Raw genomic sequence first — 22460 nt, forward strand, 5'->3', positions numbered from 1 at the left:
TGACTCAATTTTCATCCTGACAGGCATTAGGTACTTATATCTGCTACCACCTCAATCGGAAATTAAGGTCGCTCGACGAAACTGGAGAAATCTCAATTCACGGATCAATCGGAAAATCGTAAACTGTTCCGGATAACTATCGTGATTTTAATCATTGCTTTCGTGCCAATTCGCAAGATATAACATGCACAACATTGTTATAAACTCTTCAGTTCTCTTTCTTTGATAAAGACGAAGATGATAGAGAATTGTTTTTAAAAGCATATATAGTCAATTGAGTAATTTATACAATTTGAACTTTTTTTTAATAGAAACAATTCCAATCTCTAAGTAATGTACAATAGGTACAATTTGATTTGAACAATACAACATATTGTTTTTAGTATAATTATACGTGTAACAATTGATGTTCGTTAATATATATACAGGGTGTCTCATAATGCACGTTTTTCCACTGTGAAACAGGGTGAAATTCTGAGCGAGAAGTTCCTCTCCCACTGTTTCCTATAATCGCTATTAACAAAGTTATTAGCGGAAAAAGTGGACCTACGGAACACACATACACTACAACACCTGCTTCCCCGTTTGCATGAAAATTCCATAAAAATAGATTTCATGTAAACTTTGTATATTTTTTCTTCCTCTATTTATCGGTTTCCACTGGTTTTTTAAATTTTGTTACTCCGCCAGCGTCGAGTACGTATTTTGAATTTTGCACGATGAGGGATGCATCGTATATCGGTCGGCACGAATTTTAATCAGTTCCAACTTTAATGAGGTCACCGCATAATTGGGAATAATAATTGGATTAATGCATAATTGAACGCGGCAGCCCGTGCGCGCCGGTGTTTCTGGCGAAACGGCCGGGGTTAATTTGTGTTAACGACGCGACAAATCGATGATTTTCCTCGTCGCGCTGAACGAAGATGCTCCCGGTTAATCGAGGCGCGTCGAGAATAAGCGACTTAACGATTGTTAGATTATGAAATCAAATGAATCTAAGCACGTCCTATATTGAAAAGAAAGGATAGGTAGATTGTATTTATTTGTACTTTCATCTCTTAATGAATGTGCTGGAATTAATTCATGGAGTACATTAACTAAAAAGAATACAATTTGCTTATGTATATGTTGGTTTAAAATCCAATAAATTATCTCTATAAGGTCAAATTACAATCAGGACAGGAAAGGATGAGTTGAGTTTAAAAGGCGTGTCTTTCGCGCGTTTGTAAGATGTTCCGAGTAGAAAGTGTTTACGGGAACAGGAGCGGATTCTATTCGTCGGGCGAGTGCAACAGGAAGAAACGGGAGCAGTTGGTGGTCCGGTAACGAAGACGGTTTGCGTAAAACTCGGGGAACATGCAAATCCAACCCACCTAGTCGCCCTCTCTTAGTTACTCAAGGAGTGTCTCGCGGTAAAACGAGCATCGCTGGCTGGCAGCAACCGTTTTCACTGCCGCTTAAACGACTCCCGGGATGCTAATTGAAATATCGCGGCCACTAAAATTCTTGGCAAGTTTCCTTCCTCTCTCGAATTCCGTGCTGACGAATGAGCGTACAGAACAAAAAGAAGGACGGAGAGAAAGAGGAGAGGGGGAGGCAGAGCTGTTTTAATTACCCCATCGCTCTCCTGAGTGCCAGTCATTAGACCACTAATTATAACGTACGTCGGAACAACTGGCGGTATCCGCGAATGAGAGTTTTAGGTTCACCAAACGATGGAATAAGATTCAACAACATTGAACAATTTCTCATTGCTATAACAGATTTCTTATTTAAGAATTATCGCTAATATTCCTCATAATGGATTTCAACAAGGTATATAGGCAATTATCTCAATTGCCTATCATGTCATGTTTAATCAGATGAGATTATCGTATCAAATCATTTTTAAACACTGCTTTTAATATGCGCATAATGGCGTAAATTAAATACAAGGGTGTATTTTGTCCTGTCATCTTTTCCTGGTTATCCGGTTTTAGGTATGCAAACGTGGGTCTTCTAAACCAAAGTGTTAATTCACTAAAACTCTTACAAACAGCAAAGATTTGACGGGTCTTCATGTAAAATCAGATTCTTTTTTAACAACAATTTCATAAGATGCATCAACGTTCTCGTAATACTGTCGTACGTTTTCTTTCACTTTAAACAACGTCCGTTTCATAAAAATATCATTAAAGGTCTACATACCGTACCTAAAACCACCGTTTGGTTATTCTAATGATTTATCAGAGGCTTCTCTGAATTACGAAACGGACTTCTGTTCAAAAATTCACCTTTTAAATCTCCACATTAGCTTCCACTCCAAGAAAAAACAATTTTCGCGTTAATTTCGAGCGCGTTTATACAATTTCTCCCGGCGCATAATCAAGCCGCGAGTTAAAAGGGAGCCGGTGAGAAAAAGAAAATGAAAAAATTGCGTGCACAGGCTGAGAGGTGAGCGAAAGGGTTGCAGAAACAAGACGGGGACAGTGCAAGACGTAATTGCGTTGCCAAGAAGTTTTCTCCACGGTGGAGAGGTAACCAAGGAAATAATGAATGGCTCGGATGCTTTAGCGGCAGCAGAGCGCGAAGAAAAGGGTGAAAGGAGATAAAAGAGGAAAATAAAGGTAGAGGCAAGAGTTTCGGTGCTGGCGCGCTGCTGCTAGTGTTGCACAGCTAACTCTCATTGTTCCGGATTTCACGCGAGAGAGATGAAAACCTTGCGACTTGGAATGAATTTTTTCCCTTATCTCGAGCCAAATTGGACCGCGAAGATTGCCAGTCCTCTGACCGGCTACGTGGCCCTTTTTCCCTGCTTTGAAAGACGATTTCGCTCGAGAGATTGCCAACGGATCTGATTCTTCTGCTACTTCTTATTGACGAAAATCATTTTGAGAAAGATTTCATTAAACAGTTGCCTTTTTAAAGTAAAACACATAACACCTATATAAGCTCATATGAACATCAGTTAAATTAATTAATAGTGATTGAATTTTTAATTAGGCTGCAACACGTAATTCTACTACAAATCTTGGTCACAAATTATTTCGTCTATAGATAATGTTTTTTTTTTAATAATACTGGATTGTATTATAAGATTCTTCTATTTTCTTCTTCGAAATAATTATCTTATCGTATTATTAAGGAGAATAGATTTAAAAAATGGTAAAAGATATCTCGTTCTTATAGAATCCATCTTATGGATTTCATCGGTGATCCCTGAGTTGAAAGATAACACAGATATGCAACTACGCTCAGGACTCCTAAACTATTCCGTTATTTTTCTTCTTCACCTTTCGCGTGTCGCATGTTCTCGTGGCAGTGCGCGGCGCGGCGTCGTGCATAGCACGGGGTCGTGACATAACGGCGAAAAGATGAGACGCCGACGCGGTTCGCAATATCGCGAAAGCCACAAGAAGCTTTAGAAAAGTGCCAGTGCGGCTATACTCGACTCGCGTTTTCCCACGTCAACGTACACTCCCGTTGATAAGTATGAAAACATGTTCTGTACGAGATGTATGTTGATTTCCGTTGAAAGAAATCTTAATAAATTCTAGAGTAATAATCAAACTGAAATATCATTTATTTCTTATTTATTATAATTAAAAATTGTTTATAATAACGAGTTGTATGTGATTTAATTAACAGACATCTAATCATCTTTTTATGTACAGAAAAAGTTCGGTGAAATTAATTATATTGACTAGTATGGAAATTTACTTATGCGTGTGCAAATAAACAAAAATTAAAAACTACAAATCCTTCCAAGTTAACTTTTACAACGTACTTTTTACAATTTTTTAATTGTTTAATGTGTCGGCTATTTCTAATTAACTGTTTTTATATTTATGAACTCGAGTGTATGCATATTCGTGCGCATTTACGAAATAGGCGTATCCTCACGGTCGCTTACCCCGTGTACGCGCATTGTGCACCCCTAAAAGCTGGCAGCCAACGTTCGTGGTATGAAAATGCAAAGCGACAAAGTGCCGCGTCGATAAAATTCTTCGCCAGTAAAACGGTGACGTGAACCGAATGCTTCCCCCGACAATCGCTTCCATTTCATGCTTCCTAACCCGCGCTACCCCCGTTTCTCTCCGATACACGACCAATAATCTAATCCCGCCACGTTCCGTCCAGGAACATATCTAGAAATCTGGATGATCCTTTGACACTTCTCTGAACGTCGACACGCGTCGTTGAATCTTTCAGAAATGAAATGCTAACCGAGGTAAAGTGAAACAAAATGACCGTGAACGCGGCACAGAAGCAGAGTAGATCATTTTGCTCGATATTTATGAAATTAAATCAATGGATTGAACCAAATAAAGTCCAAAATATATTGTATACTGAATAAAATATTCTAATACAACTTCTAAATAATTTTCATGCAACCACACGTATATTTCATAGATTGATAAAAAATTTACCAAGCATACAGTTAATAAATCAATAACTATTGAATAACAAGACAGTAAGTGAAGATAATGATATATAACATAATTATCATTGACACACCTTTAGCACTTTATATTTCACATGATCGGCTTTCCGTGCCCTCGTAATTCTTAAGCCTTTTATCATCGCGAAGTGCTCTGTTATTGGCTTCGATAAACAGTTTAAACCCGTAACCAGCGAGCGATTCTTTACGATCACCCACGCCTCGAAACTGCGCGTCATTACGGCCCACGTGAAAACATCGCACGCGCGAATTATAAATAGGATCGTTTCATCGCGTAGCCAGGAAACTCTCAAAAACGATGCTATAACCGCGACGTGGATATAAAGGGAGACTGTATCCTTTGTCCGATCCTCTTCTCGCTAAAATAACGAACCGACGGCCGCGGCTCTCTATTTCGAGTGACCCAAATCGCGAGGAATATCTCTCAAGATAAATCGCAAGAATAACAGTAGCAGGATATATACGGAATTTCGAAATTCTATTAAAATCGAAACGACAACGTTCCGAGCTCCAACAAAAACAGAGGAAAGAAAAAAGGGAATCGTGTGGAATCACGGCGATCGCACGTGCGACGCATTCCGTCGTTTCATTTAGCGGAGGCGAATTTTGTTGCGTTGAAACGTTGTTTGTTATCGTATTCAGGGAATGAACACGTGTGGGTATTTGCTACAAAGGTGATGATAACAAAATTTAATGTGCCAGGTACGTGTATATTTGCATTTGGTTTAACGTCGGGGGATTGTAAACTTTGCTCAGAAATAGTGTTGTAGTATGTAGATTGAACATTTTTTTTGTAATACTTTTATATTTACTGTTAGCGTAATGAGAAACAGTATATCTGTTACTGTATTTTGTAATTAAAATAATGAATATTTATTTTATTATATTATCCTATATGCACATTGCTCGCCGTGTGCCGCTAACGGCGACACATACTTATGAATTTCTCTAATTCATAAACTAAATATATAGGTCGTTATTAGTATAATAAGAAAGTTACAAAAATTCTCTCCTCTTAGACAACTACCGAAAGAGATAACGAAACGTTTGCAGTTAGAATCATCTGGTCACCGGCGAAGACAGCGTGATACACTTCCGAATGTTTAATTGAAGAGTCAGCAACAGCGTAATCGGGACTGGTTATAAGCGCAGCCGGAAAGTTTGCCGGAGCGGCGGCGGCGGCGGCGGCGGCGTGGCGGTACGGCCGCACGTTTAGTCCGATATGCCGTCGGGATAAAGGGAGAGAAATACGGAAAGACAGAGAGAATAGTTGGCAGAAGCTGGAGCACGCCGGTAAAACGGCCCGTTACTCGCACTAACGAGTAAACCAGCAGTTGCTCGTCGGACTTTGCCGGTATTATGCTACACGAGCAAATAAACCGGCGTGTTCGGCTAACTCCCCTGGTTTCTGGTAAGCCCCTATACACTACTGGCTCCGCTGGCTGTAAAGCCCCGGCTAACGTCCGCGTGATTGCAATATTCCGCGGCTTGTGGAGTGCGCCGGATGTACGAGCGTTCACGTTACACGTTCCTGTGTTTTCCGCGTCGGTGTGCACACCAGAGGCGATTGCGATTGTGTGCTCTCTCCCTCGTCAGCATTAAGGCACCGCGATGCGACCATGTACGACTCATTGTTCGTCGCGATTCGTCCGTGGTACAAGTTAAATTTAATCAAGTCGCCAACTGAGTAAATACAAACGAGGCCCTGGATGCTTCTCGGGATAAAGAACAAGTGCAAGCAAGATCGCGTTCAATGAAAATTTCTCTGGGAAAGTGATTGAACTGAGAATTATGTACAATGTTAGCATCATTGCATTGATAAATAAAGAATTTAGCTAAAGATAATGCTTCAATACAAAATATTACATACCTAAAAGATTCGTCAAGCTCAGCACTTATTAGTTCCAACATATAACTTTACAGCGATTTAACCGAAATTAATTGTGTGACAAAATGTATGAGCGAATGATTGAGAGTGCTTATTGTGACAGCTTCAAGAATGATTTAAATTCTATATGATGAAAATTGAGATGGATTGCTGTCATGATTCGAATGAACTGTTGTCGAGGAAAAGTATGGCTAAGTTGGACGATTATCAAAACGACAGCGTAGTGGAATCGATGTTTAGCAACTTTGGAAGATTGTCAATTCGGTGAGCAAATGTCGCCAATTTGGAGCGTAGTCGAATTGAAACGCGGCCAATTTGGACCATGGTCAAATAGAAGTAGCCACAGACAGCGAATTTGAAGTCGACTCGGAACAAACTCGAGTTAAAGCATAGAATTCACGCAGTTAATTCGAAAGTTGAATAAAAATAAAAAAATATTAATTATTCGAAATGCGAAATGTGAAATAGTAATCAAGTTCCACGCTAAAACGGGAGAATATTTAAAACAACCAATCGATAACTATCCGATACGAATGTTATCATTTCAAGTTTCCGTGCAGCGTTGCACACACACGGTCTGGTTCTATTGTATCGGAAAAATTTTTGCAGCGAAAATTTTAAATTGGTATGGAAATGATAAAGCGAACAGTCGAATCGAGGGAGCGCACGGATGCAGTTGTACAACGGGTTTACGATAAAACGGGTGGAGGATACAGGATTCGTTGAATACTCATCGCCCTATTGTGCTCGTCCGCCGTACCGAAAGTTAGGTTTAATCAATTTAGCTTTCTGTAACCAATGCTCGTTCTGCTGCTAACTCCTACGCCAGTAGCGCAGCGACACAGCATGGCAGTCGCGTTACGGAAAGGACAAATGAATTGTTGATACAATTGTGAAAATTCGGTACAACTCGCTCCTCGATAAAATAAAAACACGAAACAAAAGCCACCGAAGAATATAACACGAGACTCTCGAAATTGAAAAATTCAGATAAACTACCAACTATGTATCAGGTTCGCGCATACAAGGAATTTGTATACAATATTCAATTTTGTCTTTAATCAATTTCTGATAATTATATTGAAAGAAGATATTTATTCGTATCAATATAAACCGCTTAAGAGTGAAGAATGTGTTACATTAAAATTAAGTGAAGTACACGCGATTGAAATTTTGTTTAAGGAAACAGGTCAGATGATTCTGTTCTTAACAAAATTTGATCAATGATACGTACACAACGTATTTTATGTAGTCAATAGCACTATATTGTGCAGTATATTAATACGCGCGCACGTTTATTATTTGCACGATGCTCATTACTTATTGTATGCATTAGTTTCTCGCGAAGGAAGCCGAGTTTAATCAATCCGCTAATCCCCATTTTTAGTTTTCATCGCCTCAAGGAATAATAACCGGTTGCACATCGCGATATGAATGATTAATGCTTTATCTATTATCTGGCTCGTTACGTAATGAGTATACGCGAGGACCCGATAGAAAGTTACTAGTCGTGATTAATGCACTGGGAAATCGAGAACGAAACAAAATGCGTAATGTGCACAAAGAGGAAAAAAGATAACGAGCGAATGAAAATAGTAGACGCAACAAAATTTCACTCTGTGATTTCTCTGATCTCCCTCAAGCTTAATCAGTTTACATAAATATGTATGCAAGAAACGCTCAAGCCGAATAACGAGACGTAAACGTGGAGCAATTCCCACGATTACTTAACACGAAAGAAAACACTTGCATGCACTCCGGGGCGCATTATTCGCGCTCAACGATCAATTACCCAAGAGCCAAGAAAATTACTACGTATTTCCCAAGACTTACATTCTCACCTGAGAACGGCAATCACGTTAAACCTCACGGTCATCGACGACAAATGTCCTGACGACTTTCTTTAGTTCATTATTCATTTTCACAAGCAAAATATTATTTCACTATATAGGTTTTCTAGTTGATAAGTATAGATTTAAAAAACAAGAGATTATTAAAATTTATCTACAAGGTTCATAATGCTCTTGTACTCATTTCTCTTAGATATTTAGAATAAAACGACAGATATTGATGAAAAAAGAACATGACCGAAAAAGTTAAACAAGAATAGAGATATGAAACGGAACAGGATCACCTGTCCCTACCTTTTTGTAAAAAGCAGCGGTTTCGATATCTCGCTGTCACGCGTGACGAATATACACGTCCGCGATTTATGGGGAGGAACTGCGAAACCGGGGGTCGCGAAGCAAGGCTAGTCGTGCCGAAAATTGCTCGTATAAATATTAGAGCTCGCCATTGTCATTCGTTAATTTTCCGCAGTGTTGGTTGTGCCGCCATCGAAAAGGAGAAAGGGTTGTTACTGGCATCGGGTGAACAGAGGCTAAAAAGAGAGGTAGATGGACGGAGAGAGAAACACGGATATACCCAGCCCCGCCACCTCCCGATGAAATTTTATGGGCTTTGCGTTTTCCGACGGGTGGTGCAGTCGCGTTTTCATTGCAATCTCGATTCACCCCTTAGGCCGACGTCACACTAGCAAATAAATCATAAAATATATTTAAGAAGCAAAATTTGAAAGCATGTTGTTAAAGTAATTGCCTTATTTATTTGTCCTCTTTCTTCCTTTTCGAGATTAAGGAGTTTCTCTATATATTGTTTTATATTACTAATCCTAGTGTAATTCTATGTGGAACTGGCTTTATACAATGAGATGAGATACACATGTATAAGTGGCATGCTTTCGCAAATAGTCAGCTGAAAAAGCGCAGAGTACAGGCAACGATTCGCGTAATGGTAGCTACATCCATGAATAACCTTCGGAGCTGAATGCGTTAGTAAAACGAGTTATCGGCACGAAAGTTACAACTGTTGCGAACGCGGTTTGAGCTGCGACAATGGATCAACGCGTATGACGCGACCCGACGACGACATGACGTGAGCCTCGACGTGAAAATAATTGCTGGCCCTGTACGATCATGGATTAATCCTTTGACGATAGTCACCGTACGACAGAAATGTAATAAGGTGTTAAATATAATGAAAATTTTATTATGTAAGTTGAACGGACAATCTGTTTCTAAATTACTGGAAAATTTGGGACAATACTTCATCTCTATTAATATTTTAATTATTTTTACAAAAGACGAGAAGCTTTATTATTAGCGATTAATTCTATTCTCTTCAGATCTAATAAGTTAATGTAAAAATGTAGACCAAATTCTCGTTAATCTCAATGGAATAAAATAGTCTTTCAAAGGGTTTGACGGGAACTTTAAAAAAAATTCATTCAACATTTCAATTTCACACATAAATCGCTTCTCTTCAAGTACCTACTAGTTATCCACGTATTAAAAAAAGAAAAGAACCGAGAGAGATCGCTGACTGATTACACGTATAGCACTAGAGCAGTCTGAGAGGTTAAGCTTTGAAGACAGAGGGTAATCGAGAACGTCGAGAAGAGGATCGGCCATTATGTGTGAATGTTCGAGGGTAAACAGGCTGCAATCAATTCAGGGGTTCATCGTGGCTGCTCGTCGACGAAAGGGATGACTTCGAGTGGCCGTTGCGCACAGAATGCTCCTGCATATCTCTCTCTCTCTCTCTCTCTCTCTTCATGTTCATGTGTGTCTCTCTTTATACATACATATAGTACAGCTCAAATAGTATTTTATATCGTTTTAGTAAAATTGTGTAATATATAAAACACATGGAACATTCTATGTGATGAGGTGCACACTTCGGAACAGTTTCAGATTTAAGTTATATTTTGTACAAAGATAGTTGATAAGTTATGAGCAAAGGTGACATCAGAATGTGAGATGGAGAGAGAGATAGAATGTAATGAGAGACAATGAGAACACATTCATTGTTACCTACTAGCATAGGCATCAGGCAGCGATGTAGGCTCTTTAGTAGCGCCCGTGTAAAGGCGAAGCGTAATGATGGAAGAGTAGAGAAAGCAAAGTGGGCTCTCGCTATGAGATCGAAGAAACAGATGCAGAAAGAGACGATGGAGGAGAATAAGTGGTACTCGAATGGTTGAATCGGGAAGAAGGCCTGACAGACGTCGAAAGATCGGGATGTTTGGATGTTTGAACGTAGAGTGCTAAGGCAGCACTCGAAGCTTTCCAATTCCTTCCCTTCTCTGCGCTGCCGTCGCCTTTGCGTTGGTCTTCTCGAGTGTTCGACCCCCAACGTTGTACATCGATACAACGGGTGTCCATCGTTATTTTTCCTGGGTTGAAAAATGGCACGCGATCCATCATCATAAGTGATGTTCAGTTGAGAGTTTCTTTGTTAGCGGTGCATGAAAATGTTTTTTTTTTTTTTTTGCAGAAATGAGAGATACATACCACAGTATAATCTATTACTTGGATTATCAAGATCAAGAACATCGTACTTAAATTTAAATTGTTATAGCCAAAGATTTTATTTCACTATACATTCAGTAAGAAGCAATAGTTGACACCTTCCTTTAAAAATCAATAACAATGCATTGTAATGATTGTATGTTAAAAGATAAGTTGATTTTTGTAATTGCAAGTATCTCAATTTATCTTTACACGTTTATCAAACGTCTACAGGTTTTTGTATCACAGATAGACACGATAAATTCCACAGAGAAAATTCAATTCCACCATTGTTACGCGAGATAAAGAAACGAGGGGACCGATAAGGTAAGGCTGCCGTGATAGAGAAGACAAAACATACTCGAGGAAATATCGATACCTTCTGATATCGGACATTGGAGTACATTAGTCAGCCTTGCCCCGACTGCACCAGGCCAGATAAAGAAGAACGAGTGCTCGGCGAATTGACAGTGACAGGTCATTCTTTCGAGCGCAACCGTGAGTAATCACGATCGACCGGATGTATCGATATTTGCTACACGATAAAAAGGAGCCTCACGCTGGGCATGCATCAATCATCGGCGTACAGAAATGTTCGTCTTCGACCCTGGGGGTCTTCCACCGGGGCTCGGTTAAGTACAGTGTACGTAATGTTGCATTGTTGTATTTCAACAAAATTAAAAAACACAATTTTACAGAATATATGCCCATTCTTTTTACTTTAATTACAACGTTACAATGTTTTTTACTTTAATTAATATACAACGTAACCCAAAACTGTTTTCAAACATCACGAGACGTTTCGTGATTTGCACGAGACGTAACAGTTTATAACAGCAATCTGAGCATCGTCGGCATCGAGATCACTGGCGCAGGCGGTTATAGTCGAAGAGCCCGATTATCCTCAAGTACCTAATTACCCATTTCCGTGTCCTTAAACTCGCACAATTCGCCATCTCTCCCTATCGTTATTCTCAGTCTTAATCGAACCATCTGTTTGTCTGCGTCTCTCTCTCTCTCTTCCTCTTTCACTGCGTAATTCCCCGGAGGAACGATGTTGGAACTGAGTTTAGTGGCATCGTGGCGTCGCGTCGGTAGAACGATCGATCAGAGCGTGTCAGTAGGTTATGTCTGGGCAAATTAGCGGCACTCAGGATATTAGACGAGCAGGAAAGCTGCGCATTAGCTTCACGAAGGTGCACCGGTGGCAGTCAATAACAACGGGCCTTGCTTAGGCTATTAAGAGGGACGTGTCGGGACCAGGTATTACAGGAAACTAGGAGGCTGCTGCCAGGAGATTGCAGCCTCCAAATAGGTTTCCGACAAGAAAATCACGTTACTGCGGTCCGGGGATATACTCCTAATAAATTATCGAGCTACAATTTGTCGTAAATAATCGATTACGCGTACATCTTATCTCGCAAGAACCAAGTTAACGATTATACTCATAAAAGACAATAGAGGATTCATCTATAAACTCCTTGATCAACTCGAAAGCAAACACTAATAACATCAGGCGAGTCTTTCATTTGATACGCGTCATAGTTGCATAGAAATGGAAATACGTATCTGCTCGCGGAATCTAATTTGGCACAGCTAACAGTCTTCTCGGCTCGGCTTCGCTTCAGTTAATCGATCGCGACCAATGAATCCGGATCGGCAATTATCCAATTACGATCGACGCTTCATTGGACTCGTGTAAAGACTAGCAACTATACCAAATCGAGTTACCCTTATCTATTGCATATATTTACTATTCCAACTGTGAGATGTATAGGTATAGTATGTACATCTATAAATCATTTGGAATAGAGGAATCAAATTCGAATTTGATGTATTCGTACTGACATTCGCTTTGCTCGATTAAAAATAGACTCATGTTACTTGAACATTACAGAGTGGCCATTAAGATTGAATGATACAAAATCAAAATAATTTTTACAAACACATCGTTCTTCAATTTTCTATTATATTATTTAGAAATAGGGTTCATGGATTTTTTCGATATTATGTGTGAAAAACAACAACTCTCAAATGACGAGTTTTTCAGTGGCCACACTGTATAAAAGGGGGTACTTCAAAAAGAATGAAAATGTGCATTAATCTGCTGTAACGAAGCGTATAGAAATGAGCCACAGAGCAGCTAAAAATTTTCTCCTTTTTTTCTGTTGAAAACAAAGGTATTATGTTGAATGCATAGATGTATACTTATTTATTGTTACTTCTGGAGGGTTCATAAGAGAAATAGAGAATGGCACTATATAACAGGATGAATGAAAGAGAAAGGGAGAGTTTGTGCACTCGATTATAGTGGCCACAGGCGCGAGATTCAAACGTGTCCTGTCGGTGAGCTTGTCTAGGATAGGCAAGTGTGCGTGCACTAGTGGTCACTCTATGGTCGAGGCGATGCCGAGCCAGCAGAGACCGCTAAACCCACCTGATATGTTCAACCCTGCTGTTCGCTATCCCTTCGTGTATCTCTCCCTTTCTCTCGCTGGCAACCTTGCTCCCCGTTTCGCGCACATTCGTAGACTCAGGGGGACAGGGACCACGTGCGGCACATATACACGTGAATGCGGATCGTATATATAGACCAACCCTTTCCTTTGCACCGTGGGGCAGGCCGCTTTCGAACCGCAAGCCGCAACGGGCTACTGCCTTGATTAAACGCGCCATAGACCGCCATTATCGCTGATTGCGCTAAACATTAACGGCTGAAGCTGACCTCCTCTTCCCTTCCCCTCTCTATTCCACCGGTTGGTAGAGGACGGGACAGAGGGAGAAGATAGGTAGATTAACCGCTCTCTATCCTCTTGATTTCGAGTCGGGCGTAGTGGTGTAGTATTCCGTAGTCGGCCGCCGACTATCGAGCCGTACAGTTTGTACATACGTTAGTTGCGGAATAGCGACGAGATTTCGATTGTTCTCTAGTTTTGAAGAGGAAATCTCTGCAGATATGTTTCCCGCTTTTGTGGTGTTTCACGTTACGATGAACAATCGCATCGATCGTATTTGAAATTTGTTTATTGACGATAGTCTTTTAATGGACATCTTCTGATAAAATATCCCATCGTTCGATACAGGATTTTTGATAACTCTTTTGTGTAACAGTTTTTTATAGTCCTCGGTAATTTTACATCGAAAATGTAATACTGTAATTTTAAGAGTAGTATTAAAAATTGTAGCGCGAGATCAGGTAAACATCCACCTAACCGGAGGACCAGAGAGAGAGGCATAAAAGAGAAAGTGAGAGAAAGACGAAATGCAGATCCAATAGGAAAACAATAACTGGCCTGTCGATGTTTCGGCGATCTTTGGAGTGGTGAAAACTAAACGAGGATGTTTCTTTCTGAATGTTAGTAACGTTGTGTCAAATGTGGAGAGCGAGGTATATATGTACCTCTTAATTGCTAAAAAGTGGTACGAGTCATTGTATGTAGTGATATTTGAAAGGTCATTGTATTTCTTTCGTTTTCTTCTCTATATTTTCATAATAAATTATATATTGTTCAAAATTCTACAAAACTTTTGAATTAATGTTTAAAGCTATTGAACGGATTATATGTACGTATAAACTAATGTATGATAAAATTAGTTAATCGAATTTATTTTGTATCTGCATCAGGAAATTAGTTTGTAATAAATTCAACGTTCCGCTTATGAAACATACCTCATATCGACAGTATTAACAGTAAACTTCAAATGGAACGGATATTTATAGGATATTAATCACTTTGATCATTGATTTATGTTTGACATAGCAAATTAATTTGCTACATTTCGCTTGATAAATAAAGACATACGCTAGACATGAAACACCTTCATAAAAATTCGTAAATTCAAGCATCATTAAGAAACCATTCACTGTCTGTTACTCGCTAACTATCTGCTACCACTGCTTTCCGTCCTAAACCAAATAAGTAAAAATACAGAACATCGTCAAAAAATGTTTTTCGTAAAAAACAGAACCATTGGACAAAAACAAAACGAAAAACAATCACGGTATTATCGTGCGCCACGATTGTGTCACCCACAAAGAGGAACATTTTTTTCCCCCCCGAAACATTCCGCGAGCGAAATGAAAAGAGAATGGTCGCGTAACCGGCACCATTACCCCGACGCGGCATTGTTCGGTGGTGCACAAAACAAGCAAAGCCCTGCCACCACCCGGTCGCCCTGTGTTCACCGCGAAACTCGTTTCTATCTTGGTGCTGCTGCGCTGGTGTAAATACGACCGCGGTAATTAACGCGGAGGTGGTGAAAACGCGACGGAATGATATCCGATGTGGCGCGGAGCGGGAAAATTAGTGTCACGGCACTGAGAGCCCGGTACACTCACCCTTTTCTGACTGTTCTCGTTAAGACTTTCTCCCTCTCCACCCCACACCCCTCTTTCCCTATCTCTTTGTCGATCTTTGTCTATCTCGCTGTTACACACCATCCCTTTCCTTTTCCGTACCCGGTCTCGCAATCATCCCTTTTCGTTCGCGTCGTTGGATGGGTCTCTCTAGGATGATGCTCGAGAGGGCTGCCCCGGGGCACGTTCGCAACGACAGGAATTCGCATTGTGAACACGGCTTTATGACCGGCATGGCGACACACACACACACACGCGCGCGCGAGTGCGCGTGTATACATCCACATGTGGAGATCGAAACGCCAAGAAATTATCGTTGTCAACGGACTCTCGTAATTCCGGGATGAACACTGAGGAAAACAAGACCTTCGTGCCCGGGCTGATAGCGAGTACAATTAACTCATCACTTGATTATGCTGCAGGGAATCAGCAGGGGACATATCATCAACTCTGTACTATTTAAAAAGCATTGCTATTAAATCGACGTTTTTAGAATATCTAACAAACCCTAAGAAGTATTGTGTAATAAACAAAATGGCAATATTGCTAATCATTTTAGCCTGTTAGACAATATACTATAGATACAAACATATCATATGCGTACATGTGTGCTGTGATATAATAGTAAATGTATTTTAATATAATATAAAAAATGGAAGATATATTAAACAAGAAATTCGGCTATTTCTATTCGATCAGACAATCTACGCGATTCAAGTCCGGCAACAAGTTAATCATTTATTCAGATTCCCCTTATTGCAACACGTAATTTCCGAAAGAGAAGCCTTCAGATAGTACAAGATTCTGTCGACGATTCGTTGGCCGAGAAAAGGGAGCAGTTCCTAGGATCCGCTTTCCAAAGGCCCGTACCTCAAAGGCCGTGTTTCCACCATTTTTCGCTTCGAGTTCGTTAACACCGGCTGCACTTAAATAACGCCCCTAACCAGTTGTTCCATCCTTTCGCCGTGGTAATCCGTGGATTAAACCGTGCTGGGTTCTGTTTCTCCGGGTGAAACTTTAAAAAGCGGTGTAACGGAATTTCCCGGATATTTTCCACGGACAAAACCAGAAGGATAAAATTCATTTCCACCCTTATAGAACCGACCTTAACGATCGACCCGTCGCATCGCATCGTCCGCTTCAAACGATCCACTCTTACTGTCGTTTCTCTTTTTCAATCTCGTCGAATCGATGGAAAAAATCAGCCATGCGAGAGAAAAAGTTCGTTGGAAATGTGGTTGAGAAAAGGAAGACGCCAAGCGTTCAGAAAAACGCCAAGGGGAATGGTGACCTTTTAACGACTCCCAGGGCACGAGAGGGTGTTCTCGTTCTTCCCCTCGAGCTTGATAGCCGGTATAATGTTAACATCCCAGCATCGATAAAAGCGCGAAACATCGCACATAAAGGCGACTGCGAATAAGGGTTCCAGGAGGCTAGACGGTGCGAGTACATAAATATGGTCGCCATGGTGTCAGGAAAGCCTAGCTGGGTAGGTTCTACTGCCGTGCTCCTCGGGGATTAATTAAATGTAAATACCCGGCCCTGTTTAGGCGTAGCTTATCGCTTATGATTTAGAATATGCACCCGAGACCATAAAAACGAATGCTGGACGATGGCGCGACAACAAATTGCCCTGCTTGGTCTCGCGATCGATATGACTTTTTGCCAGGGATAACTTCCCCGGGGAATTTTCCTGTGCCTCGAGTTTTATAAAAGAAACGGAAGCAGAGAAATGGCGTTCTTCTCTGCGTAACCGTATCGATATATTTGCATGTCGAATTCGTAACGCGTTAAACGCAACGCGACTCATGTAATTGTATTATAGTCTTCTCGAAACTTCGCTAGGAAACACGCTAGCCAAGAAAACGAAGGATAAAAGAGACTAAAGAAAAAGAAGTAAGAGTGGTAGTTCGAGCTGCAACGAACGGTATGAGAGCCTCGTAAAAGCGTTACGACTGGTAAAAGTTATATCGATTGTTGCCGACAACGTCAGACGTCGCGGGATAGGAACGTTACTTTATTATAAGCGGAATACTTGACAGAGTGTCACGTTTTATCGCTGTTTCACGTTTATCAAATATGTTCTGGTCATTATTCTAATCCTTCTGAAACGTTCCAATCGGTGCAATTGTAGAATTCATTGTTGAGGTCTAATGTATAATAAAAAGTATTTGTTCACAAATTTTCATAATTTGTGCTATATAAATAATAAACGAATCGTACGACACACATTTTTACATTAATGCACGATATGAATTATTTTATTTAAAAGTGAATCATTATTTTATAGTATAAAATTTAAATCTGTATAAAATATATTATGTATTTGTTGACGATGTATCTTAGATTTCTTAAATTTTATCTAATTTTATCAAAATAAAAATTCTTTCCCATCTTTATTAAAACCCGGTGGTGAACTGAAAGAATGCTTTTATACATTGGAATGCTGGCACTTAACGACAGTTTCTCGAGAGAGATGAATTTTAGTGCACGACATTTAAGTGACCATTTGGTGGCTCGAAATTTAAACGATCTTTCCGTAGCGGGAATCCTCGCCTCGTGGCGTCTTAAAGGAAGCACGCATAAAACCGAAACAGTAGTCGATAAAAATTCATGGCCACTTCGAATACAACCTCTGTCTACACCCGTGATCGAAGATACTCCCGTGTTAATGACCCGAAGCGGCTTATCCAAGCCGCATAAACTTCTGTTATAGCGTTAAGTCATCCACGTAATTCTCTCCCTCTGTCTTTCTCGCGCACGTCGTTCCCGGGTACGTTACCCTCGTGGAAAAGTGCCAAGTCGTTCTTAATTATAGTCTGTTCACGCCCCGCGAGTGAGCGCGTTTGATTAGAGTCGGTGAATATGCAACGGGTGCGCAACATTTCTTTCCACGTGTTCTCCACTCGGAATTCCCTTTCGTAAGCGACACGCGCACTCGCAAATGGTACGAATGATTCGCAGAAAGCGATAACCTGATACGAACAAACTGCGAGGGTGGAATAAATTACTGGCGTGCAGGAAAGTTCCTAATTATCACTGATTGTCGAGCAAGTGACGACGTTAAGATTGTTCACTACACAGCTTCTTGAATCCTGATAGTGACGCGATAAGACAGAATGTGAATGTTACCCAATAAATGGGCCAAAAATATGAATTCACGCCATTTGATTCTACGTCTTTATTTCTCAGAGAATCAATACAAAATTCGTTTTAATATTTAGTTTGAGATACTTTCTAGCACGTTCTGGTCATTATTCAATTGTGTAACTATATCTAGCTAAAAGCAACCCACTTTGTTCCGTTCACGATCTGTTTTCATCTGATTACCGAGTGTCCGATAAATGTCCGGAAATAACTACCGAAAATCCGTGATACATCCGGAGTAAATGATGTGGGCACGGAAGGCTACAAAAAAAAATACTCAACGGGAGAGAGGATGGATGGAGAAAAGGCACGACAGAGCTATCCGTGGAAGGAAGAGCAGATCATAAGAGAGATGGAGAAAGTCGAGACTCAATTCGTATGGTATTTCCAGTCAGGCGAACCCGAGTTGCTCCGGATAAAATCTTCGGTCGCATCGTCTCCAAGTAACATCCTTTCCTATCCACGAACAAAAAGGAGTAGGAGAAGAGGACCGAACCAGTGGTAGGGCGAGGAGGACGTACACGTACGACGTACGAAAAGAGCGGGCAATGAAGAAAAGAGAGAAACGAGATCGGAGCCGGTGCCAGTTGAAAGGACTTATCGTGTTGAGACATCGCGGCCATGGAAGACGTGTATTGGATACACGGAACCCCATCGGTGTTGCAGATCCCCGCGCTGAAAGAGGCACATATCGGGGTGTAGATATGCCACAATGCTCCCTCCCGAAAGAGCAAACGAGAAACGTGAGACGAGGATACAGAGAAAAAAGGATGTAGACATCTCTGTGTATATTTTATCGTGCACATATTGCGATTCGTTCTTCGCGGCCGTGCCAAGCCACACACGCGCTCAGGTATATTGTATGTGTTTCCACAGACAGAGAGGGAAGATACATAGAATGGATGGATGTTACGCATGGACGCTGGGCGAGGCGGTTTGGAAAACGAGAGAAGAAGATACGAGGATGCTATTAAGGAGAGGAGGACAGAGGAAGCATCGGTAGACACGAGCAGACAGAGTAGAAGAGAGTACAACAGAGGCAACATGTGTGTGTGGAAAGGTCGACACGGAGAGCTCAATTTTTCCGATAGCAAATTTTGCTCTTCGTTTTTCCTTTGACCACCGTTTCTACCCCATTCCGTCCGAGCTCCTCTTCCTCTTTCATCCTCTCATCACCGATTCACCCAATCCTGTCGGCATCGGCGACGTGCACCACGTATTTCCCGACGTACTATCCGTTCCACTGCCCTCAGCCTCTGTCTCTATCGCTCTCGATCGCCACTCTCTTCCCCCTTATATCTTTTGTTCTCTTTCTCTCCCTCTATCGTTCTCTCTCAATCTCCATCTGATTCCTCCACCCAGGGGCGACCAAACTGGTGGCACTGCAGACACAATAAAACGTGAAAAAAGCGATGGCCAACGTACACGCGACGGACGTGCGCAGAGTAGATAGAAAGAGACGGAGCGTGTCTGTGTATTGAGTTACCCTTACGGACACACGGACAGAGAAATCGCACCGGTCCACGGTTTTGAGAGGTTATTCATGAAGCACCTGACGAGATTCCACGACTACAATTTTTTTTCGTCCCCTTCGGACTGCTCGAGAGGGGAACAAAGGACGACCCTGTAGGACCGCGATGAATCCTAGATTTATGAACACGGGAGGACCATTCAGTAGCCTTCGTAACCTTGTTCTGGACCGATCGAATCGATAAAAGAATCCTGATATACCGCGTCCCTTTTCAATTCCCCGATATGTGTTTACGTACAGCATCAAAGGTAGTGCGCAACAACTTAATAAAATATATTTTTAATAAAAGCTTCGGTTTCAATAACCGAGAGTAAAATTTCCAACTCTGTGGAAAAATCGCCAGAGCGGAGAGCATTAAATTGGAAAAAATTGCAATACGCGAGTGTAGGCAGTGTAACGCGTGAAATCCGCGCAGGAAGGAAATTAGTAGAGAAAATACGATAGGGATGGGCGAGAGGATGACGACGAAAGGGTGGGTTTGGGTCGCGGTATCGACCGGCCCGGGTATTTTGCAACGCTTTTTCGCGGATGTACTCGTTAAACCGATAAATGAATAATGAGCAGACTATACGGGGTTGAACATGGCGCGAGCCACTGGGAGCGGTTGGCGAAACGGAAGCGGGGGGGTTGGGAACGGACGCGGGGGAGAGAGGAGGCAGACGCAACGAGTCGAACGCAAAACAACGAAATCGAATCACTCTCGGTGGCCGCCGGTACTTTTCATGCGTGAATTTTCCGACTGCTCGACGCGTAACTGCAGCTGCCAGTAATAGCTTTAGCAAAATCGAGAGTAATGCCTGAAAACATTTACAATACGCGCCGGTTGCCGCGAATAAAAACGCGTTGATCGTTTAACGGTGATAATACGCGCACCACGTACAACGGTAACAACCAACAACCAACAACCAACAATGGTAGCTACCAGATAAAGGAAGAAACAACAACCAGTCGCAACGCGTTGAAATGATTGAATGAAAATTCAATGCAGACAGGAGACTAGTCGTAACGATCGTAATAAACGTCCGTAAAAAGGCTACTCGAAAATACTGCCTTGCTATACTTCCGTTCTGAAAGCGATGAAATAAATTTTGCACTGGGAAGAGGACTTCAAAACCTTGCATGTTCACTTTAAACTAGATCTTATATAGAATCCAATCAGCTTTTTCTATAACAAAATAATCAATTTTGTAGGACAATTAATGCTTGCGATGAATTTCGAAATGGTTTCATGAACTCTTAAATCTACCCCTAAATCAGTATTCTTATTATTTTGCTTTTAAATTCGAGGTTTTATCGGGTTCGCGTTACTTGGATAAAGGTATGCATCAGTTAGGAACGGTCTGCGTTCGCTTTAGCATCCGCTTTTACTGTAACGTACGGAGAAACCGATCATCGAGCATTCCGTTGTAATGAGCGTGCGTTTGGCACGAGCATCGATGCGAGACCAGTGATTCGAGACGACAATTATCGTACAGGTATATAACAGGAAAACGTAACAGGTCGACTGCGGTCTGATGGATGATGATGATGACGGTAATTGTCGGGAATTACCCGACGTTAATTACATCGAAGCGAAATCGAGCGCGTTTACACCGCCATTTGCAGACACTTACCAGACTGACCAACAGCCCGACCACGTTAATACACGCCCGATAAATTCGATTCGAAACGTATGTACATACATACGTCCGCGCGTTTCCCCATCCGATATGCGTATATATTTTACCCTCTCGCGTCGTCGGAGCTGTTACTCAGCTAACCCCACGCGTCAGTCCCTTGCTCGCGAGCTATTCTCGTCTCTCGCTCTCACTGCCAATTGTCCTATTCTTCTTGCTTCTTTCTCCCCATTTTTTTTGGTTCGTTCTTTTTCCACGTGAACGACAACACCAGACTCGTCATAAATGCGAACGATTAGATTCATAGCCTCGAGTGTAGCGAGCGCGAGGGGGCGAAACCGCTGGCTTCCCTTTTATAAACGTGATCGGGCGTGAAATTACGCCACAAAAATACGATCGTGTTAACAATTTCTCACACATCCGATATCACACTTCTCGTAAAGGGATATAGTCTATTTCTTTCAGAAACTGTTATAAATGTCAATTTCTTTGGTTTTCGTTTCATTTAAATGGTTTCAATAAATTGGTTGAGAAGTTAATACAGTGTTGCGTCTAACAAAATTGTATTGCACCCTTTCTACCTCAAAGAATTCATCCCTTTAACTTTTTGCACTCTAAAATGTTATCCTCCCCTTGAACCATCAAACCAGTATGCAAGAATATAACTTTACAAATCTATTTTTAAATTGTCTCGTTACACTTGGCACTATGCTCATGTTTCTTTTCTCACTTTTCTCCTTTATTTTGTCTTGCGAGATTCACCACGAGAGGGTTTCCCTCGAACACGAAGCCCGATTTACGATTTGAAGGGTGCATCCGGCCGGAGCGAGAAGAGACGAGTTATGCTGGAACGAAGAGGGAAGAACACCGCCGGAAGCAAAGGAAATAGCGGGAGCCCGGCTGCTAAATATTCAATAAACGCGGGCATTATTCCTGGCACGTCGACGCGGAAGCTGGCTTACGGAACGAGTTCAGGTGAAGCAGCCGAGGCGAGAAAAATCGTGAGCAAGGTGAAAGAGCGAACGGGTTACGCGATAGAAAGAAAATGCGAACAGAGGAAATAACCATTTATCCTCGGTGAGTATTCTCGATCAAGATTCCCAGAGATGTACGTGCTGAGGATAGATA

The 22460-nt window shown here is 41.3% G+C and overlaps 1 protein-coding gene and 1 long non-coding RNA gene across 6 annotated transcripts in view; one reads left to right on the forward strand and one right to left on the reverse strand.

Annotated features, from left to right (window-relative positions):
- The window catches only part of LOC108629297 (protein groucho), a 104547-nt gene that overhangs the window by 36204 nt on the left and 45883 nt on the right, over window positions 1–22460 (reverse strand). The gene's annotated exons all lie outside the window — the stretch shown is intronic.
- Window positions 4556–9892, forward strand: LOC108629307 (uncharacterized). 4 transcript variants are annotated; one of them, XR_003389717.1, is made up of 4 exons: window positions 4562–5146; window positions 5498–6596; window positions 8652–8922; window positions 9008–9892. It is a non-coding gene; the product is annotated as an uncharacterized LOC108629307 (long non-coding RNA). The 4 variants fall into 4 exon arrangements; XR_003389716.1 differs by having other exon boundaries at window positions 4564–5146; window positions 8652–9892; XR_003389715.1 differs by lacking the exons at window positions 8652–8922; window positions 9008–9892 and having other exon boundaries at window positions 4556–5146; window positions 5464–7429.

This window comes from Ceratina calcarata, unplaced genomic scaffold (genome assembly GCF_001652005.2).
Source record: "Ceratina calcarata isolate Rehan_Ccalc_2016 unplaced genomic scaffold, ASM165200v1 scaffold132, whole genome shotgun sequence".
NCBI classification, from domain to species: Eukaryota; Metazoa; Arthropoda; class Insecta; order Hymenoptera; family Apidae; genus Ceratina; species Ceratina calcarata.